The sequence below is a fragment of the Lactuca serriola genome, chromosome 2, assembly GCF_051521515.1.
Source record: "Lactuca serriola cultivar US96UC23 chromosome 2, Lser_US96UC23_V15, whole genome shotgun sequence".
In the NCBI taxonomy this organism is placed as follows: Eukaryota; Viridiplantae; Streptophyta; class Magnoliopsida; order Asterales; family Asteraceae; genus Lactuca; species Lactuca serriola.
In genome coordinates, this window is record NC_136409.1 from 102,563,154 (window position 1) to 102,570,864 (window position 7,711).

The following is a 7,711-nucleotide window of genomic DNA, read 5'->3' on the forward strand; positions in this document are numbered from 1 at the left end:
TTTTTTTTGTATAAATATGTTTTTATAAAGCAAAAATAACATATTTGAAACAAAATTTTCAAAAAACTAAAAAGTCAAAAAATCAAAAATAATAATAACTAAATTTAGGATGAATCGGTAATTAAATCATATTTGGGCCAAAAGTGAAATTTGTACTGGATTTGTAATAAAATTTAAAATATGAACCAAAAGTGTAAATTTCAAAAGTGAGATGGCCTGACAACAGGAAAAAATGATGAAAATGGATATATTTACCGGCATTCAAAAGTCAATCAAAAAAGAATATAAATACGTAATTGAATATGATGTCAAAATATAAGAATGTTATAGTAGTATAGTAGTTTTCTTTTTTACAAATTGTATATGTTACATGTTTATCAGTTGACAATAATATTTAAAATCTAAAAATATAATGTGGTTCAATTTCAAATATCCGAATTTGTATCCAAAATTTCAGATATCAAATTCACAAGGTTGTAAAAATCATTCAGCAGTTGCTCGATGGTCGACTGACAATAAGCGATTAATCAGACTCGGAGTGAATTAATCGGCGATTAATCAGAAACCCTAAATTATTAATAAACTTATTTAAAAAATTAATATTTTCTAAAAAATTTAGTATTTGGAAATTTAAAATTAAAAAAAAAATTTAAAAATTTTAGTATAATATTTTAAAATTTGAAAGCTTAAAAATTTAAAATGTTAAAATTTTGGTGTAATATTTGAAAAAAAAAATTAATTTTTTTTAAATATTTTCCGCCTTTGACCGCCAACGCCGCCAAGGATCGCCAAACCCGAGTTTGACTGATTTTGACCAATTTCCGCCAAGCACTCTAATCATAATCGGTTCGAGGCCGTCAAACGATTAATCGGCTGCTAAGGCCAATTTCTGCAACACTGCAAATTCAACTATCCAAAATTTTCGGATATTTGGTTTTTAACAGATATATCATGTGAAAATTATAGCGATTGGTTTCCTTGAATTCAATCTTTGACCCTGAGTGAAAAAAAAAACGGATAGGTTACATCTGTGTGAGTTTAATACGTTTTAGCCTTCGTCCCCCTTTCAATATAAAATGAATACTTTGCTTCTTTTTTTATGTTGTTTTCTATTTTCTTTTATTCCTTTATAATATTTAATAATACTAAACTAAAAAATGACCCTACCTCAGCCACCCACCCCATAGATCATATTCATTATTGTCCAAATTTCATCCATTGCCACCTCATCTCCGACCACCAACACTCTGGTCACCTTCAATTTATAGCCAAGTCAAACTCACTCCTCTTAACCCTCGTAATAATAAATTGAACATCTAGAACACATCAAAGTTGAAGCAAACTCTAGGGTTTGAATATGTACAACACCTCAAAGTACAAGAAAATCAAAGAAAATTGTGCAAATCGAAGTACAAGAACATCTGTTTGAGTTCGGCTGTGAAAACAAGAATATTTGAATTCTAATACGGGCTTCATCCATCGTTATAAAATTCAGACTAGCCTATGTGATCTACATGTGGACTATTTCTGTTTTCATCTCACATCCATCTTTCCACCTTTAGTTTGTGGTAGCTCTAAAATAAGGAAAACACAAGATGAAATATTGACAAGATGAAATTATACAACCTTTTCCTTATTTAAACTAGCTAACTAATCTCTAAAGAAGATGAGGTGTATTGAGGTGTAACCATTTTATTTTTATATTTTAAAAAATTGCAAATGAGTATGAAAAAGTAGAAATTATAAATTAAAAGGGGTAAATCATTATTTTTCAATATATCGAGGACAATGTAATTTTCACGAACCAAAAGGATGCAACTTGTCAATTTTTTTGATCAATGACCGAATTTGACGAAAACAGAAGAACTATTTCTATAATTTACTCTAAATTTAAAAAGTAAGAACTTAGAAATCTATTATTTTGTTGTTTAAGTATTCAGGTCGTGTTGTATTAAAAGCCAGTATAATGACGTCTCATTCTTATCATTATTTTGTTGTTTTTCAATGTATAATACTAGACAAATGCTTACGCGTTATGTAGTTATAAAATTACCTAGTTAAAATAGGAAAAAATGTTATACTAAAAATAACTTAATCATTCTTACTAAAAATAAAATAATAATCTAATAATAAGTCTAAAATTAAAAATAAGTAAATCATTGTTATTAATAGTTGAATAATAAATCAGTGTTATTAACAATTAAATAATAATTTTATAATAAATCTTCATATGATTTTAAATATTATGATTATGTTGAACTATATCAGAATATATAAGGTTGGAACTTGGAGTTATAACTATACAAAGTTATGTAGTTATAATAGAAAGAAATCTAATTTGTTAAAAATAACTAAGTCGTTATTGACTTATTGTTATTTATTAAATAATCATTTCATACTAAATATTATTAGTAGATTGATTATATGATAAGAAAGATATATCCTATAAGGTTAGAAATTAAAATTATATTAGTTATATGGTTGTAAAACTCGGCCAATTTAGCCAAATACTCGACAAGTTACTCGGATTTGGCCTCCAACCAAGGTGAATTTGGCCAATTGGACAAAAAGCTTAGATGTTAATCAAATTCAATCATATTCTGTCAAACTTAGATAGGTTCAGTATGCTTGGTTGCATAATTTTTTTTTCTGCAAACCTAGTTTGAACTAGAAAAAAATCTGATCAATAACAATTTTCGAAAATCTAAAACTTAATTGAACACTTGACAACAAAAATAATCTCACAAAAAATACCCTCAATATCTTATAAAGGTAGGCGCAACGAAGTTCTTATGGCTTGGTCCTTTTAGAATACTTCACAGCATTTCCTATTTATAGCGGATGAGACATTCTCATGATTATTCTCTCCATCGATGTGTGATGAACACATTTTAATCAAACTCCTTTCTTTATTTATCAATAATTCAATTTAGTTAAATAATATATTAGATAAACAAAAAAAACCTAATCCAAAAATTTTATTGTTCAATAATTTTTTTTTATTAATCTCATAAGTTGTTATAAAAAAAAGTAAGTTTTTACTGAATAAATAGTTGTTAAATCCCAAAATAATAAATTTGTTAAATGTACGTAATATACAAAGTTCCTTTTGTATGTAATTTTATGATTAAAAAATTCATCATAAAAGGAATTCATTTATGAAATGTTATCGATTATGTATTTTGTGCTTATGAATCAGATTCATTTTCCAGACAATTATAATTTAATATTTACATAGATGTATTTTTTGTATTTATTTGATATTGTTTAACTCATTTAAAATATTAGTATTAAGAAATTGAAAAGTCATGGGAGTTTCAAATGAATGTGGTATAAGAAAAAATGTTTTATTATAATCCAAAACTAGACGAATATACGTGCGTTGCGCAGAATACAACAATATATTTGAAATCTTTAGAGATATATATTTTTTAAATATATCAATGACATTATTAGCTCTTATATGATAAATCTTATAATAAATTTGTATAATATATAAATGACAATATATAATAAATCTTTACCAAAGGGCCAATAGCTTAGCGGTAAGGAGTGATCAACTCATAGGAGAGGTCATCAGTTCAAGTCTCGGTTGAGACATAGGTGGTTATTTAGTAGCATGTTAGTTAGTTTGTCGTTTAAAAAAAAAGTTGGTATAAACATTTTTAGTTTTGAATTATATGATAATGCATGTAAACACCTTTTAAAATTGTATAATCTGAATTGTCTCAATGGTCTCTACATGCGCGTTAGTTATGAATAAAATTAAATATAATATCTAGTTTAATGATATATATATATATATATATATATATATATATATATATATATATATATAGTTGTTATTATGATTAATTAATTTTAAAAACTTTATTTGCTTTATATTTTAAATTATATCTTTGTAATTATTTAAAACATCAAACAATGTTTTTGTTTTTAGATGTAACCGTTTAACATTGAAATTTATAATTTAACTATTTTGTATAAAATAATAAAGACAAAATTTCACAATTGGTCCTTATGGTTTACATAATATCGCACTTTGAGGGCTTCCTAGCAAAAAGTGATGCCATTGGTCCTTATGGTTTCAGTTCATTGCGTGATTGGTCCTTGACCCTAACTCTGTCACATTTGTACCGTTCTACAGGGGTATTTTTTTCATTTCATTTATCAAACTAGCACCACAAAATCATGCCATGCACTGAATAAACAAACATGTAAGAATTCAGGAATTCTAAATTCTCCATTAAAATTTGAAAAATTAATGAAGCTACCTTATTGTTCATGAATTCATATGTTGTTGATTTTGTGGATTCATATTCATGGTTTATATTTGAACATAACTTGGCATGTGAAGCAAAGTTACTTGTAAATTCGAGACTCTACGACCACAAACATCACAGTTTTTGTTCTTTTTAACACTAACCATTTAACTGCACATTCTTCATGAACTAGTCTAAGCGCACCTTTGCAACTGCATTCCATCTTCAACTGATTACCTTTATCGCATGAATCAAAGCAGATTCTGCAAATTGCTTCTTCCTCATCAATATCTTCATCGTTCTCCACTTCAACAGAACCGATTTGATCTTCATTTGAAACAAAATCGTTTCAACAAAATTGGAATATGAAAATTAAATGGCAAGTGTATATAATAAAAAAATATACCATTAGCACTCTCAACTTGATCATTATCCTTACGTGCTACAAAAGAAATTGATCTTATGATAACAATGTTTAACCTAGGTACACACAACGACCTTGAAACTGAAACTTGAATCGCCCCAATTTGCAAAATTTTATCGATGTATGACTATAAAACCTAAAGCCCAAAGTTACAAACTACCCCAATAAACCTAAGAGGCTTCATTTAAAATTTGAATCTATATTTGTTAGGCATATGATCGATCTTACTTGTGATTTCTGTTGTTCGCTATATGTTCTTACGGAAACGGGAGTGGTGGCTGAAGGGGAAGGATTTGATGTGTTTGACTCGAAGAGATGTACATCGTTTCTAGTGTAAACTGGAGATGGTGTTAGAGATAAGAGGGCCTTCAGGTGGTTGTAACACCCATAAAATTTGAGCCAAATTAAAACGTTTTATCTCATTCAAAAACCATTAAGTTCATACATCTTGTTTTCAAAATAGTTTAAACATCGGAGTATTCCCCAGAACCACATCACATAAATCACAAAACATGAGGAGCGGTACGATCATGCCTTCGCCTTGCCACGATCTCCAGAAGTACCTGAAACAATACACTGAACTGTAAGCCCGAAAGCTTAGTGAGTTACCCCAAAATACCAACCACACATAAACATACTCATAACATATCACAAATAGAACAACCATGCACATCGGGTCTACTGTGTGACTAGTTCGCCCGCACCGGGCCTTCGGTCCTCCTGGTCCACCCTCCGAGTCTACAGTATGACTGGTCCGGCCACACCGGGCCTTCAGTCGGCCTGGTCCACTCTCTGAGCCTCGGTACTTCTAGTCCGCGCACTTGGGGCCTTCAGCCTATCCGGACCGCTTGCTGGGCCTTCGGAATATCCGGTCCGCCCTGGGTAGGTTGGCCTACAGCACAAAGCAGGACCGCCTCAACCCAACCCCCGTCAAACAACCATGTGCACATACAACAATTAATCACATAACAAATCCTTAACTAGACAAACAGTCTAACAATCACATAGCATATCAACATCCTAACCAGGATTCTGACCTAACCGGTCACTAGGATAACATTACCCTATATACCGGGTACCAACCTTAACCAGGTCACTAACATAGCATTACCCTAAATACCGGGTACCGAACTTAACCAGGTCACTAACATAGCATTACCCTAAATACCGGGTACCGACCATAACCAGATCACTAACATACTACCATCCTAAATACCAGAATGCAGATCTAGCAAAGCAATAACATAACAAACAATACCTGGATTTCCATCCGATAAAGGGCCGGCCTTGGTGCCGTAGACCCTGTCTATATATTGAGGATAACTCAACTGCAATTGCCGACTGATGAGATAAGACCAAGCTGCTCCGTCCACCGACACGAACTCCACCACAGAACACCACCAAAGAACCAATTCCATCAATACCAGAATTACCAAAATACCCTTGGAAGTCAAACTGGTCAACTCTTGGTCAAAGTCAAATCCTCAGTCAAATTCAACCTTCCTGGTTGATTTTACTCGTCGAGTCAACCCGTCGACTCGCCGAGTCGCCCCAAGACTCGCCGAGTCCAACGATCTTTGAATTCCATCATGTCCGACTCACTAAGTCGCCGACCGACCCACTTAATCCAAGGCTTTAACCAAAAGAGGTTGGGGTATGCGACCAGACTCGCCGAGTCCAAGGCAATCTTCAATAAACTCGCCGAGTACAATCTAACCCTCGGGGAGTACGATTCGCCGAACCACTATTCCAAGCCGATCATCGGCATTTCAACTCAATAACACCACAAATTTGATGGGTTTTGGTCCTAAGAACATCCTATGTGCTCATACAAACCCTAATGCTTGGATCTAGGTTTCTCTATTGTACATGCAAGTTATCCAAGACTATAAACCCTAATTCTAGCATATGGAAATCGATATTAACATATAATTAGGTTTAAGATATTACCTTGATTGTTATGTAGTAATAACAATCCCAATTCCTCCTTGAATTAACTTTGGAAGGCTTAGAGTCACAACTGTCACTCCTCTAATGGCTCACAAACACCATAAGCAAGAGGATGAAGAGGAGAGTGGATGGAGGCTACCAAAACCGTGTGAAAACCCTAGCAAGAAGCTTAGCCACGTTTTTGGTCCTTAAGGGGTCTATATATAGTGAGGCAATTAGGGTTATCTAACATGGAAACCCTAATTTGGTTGCTTAAGCCCTAAGCAACCCATGGAGCCCTTTCCATAAGGCCTTGGACGATTTCATATGGGCTTCCCCCATAGAATTCGTCCACCTTATAATAAAAGGGAATCCATGGCCCAAATTGCAATTATCTTATAATTACAATTCCAGTCCCTTAAGTTTAATTAATCTCTTTTAGTCACAAAACTAATTACTACTTAATTATTGACTAATATTAATTAAACAATATGATTTCTCCTTTAATATATTATTCCCATAATATATTAATAAATCATATTTAATCCTTTCTCTCCATAATTCATCCTATCAAGTTGCTTTGGTGAAGGCAACCGAAAAGGACCATGCACCATCAGGTCAAGTACATACCAAAATAGTTATGGACTTAGACACTAATCCAACATAATTAACCCCGAACCACCTGATAATACTAACCCTTCATATCAGGAACACACTTTCGCGCCTGCGAACGATAGATACCACAAACACCCACATAGCTCTGCCAAGACACTAATCCATCTTCGTTCGCCTAGAATTGGCGACAACCCTGATAACATGCAACCTGAAACGAATCTTGTTTCGCCTTTTGGTTCTATCCCTTATGCGCTGACAGGTTACTGCATCCCTCAGCTCCCATAACCCATCAACCAAACATAACGCGTAACCACTCGTACCTGGCCCAAACAGCCTTGGGCTGGAATACCAACACACCAGGTCCAATCAATCATAGGGTCTAGTCGTCCTTATGATAGAATACCCCAGATTGGACATTTGGACTACCTTCACATACATCACTCAAGCTTACAACCATACTCGGAACTAAGGGCCTTGCCCT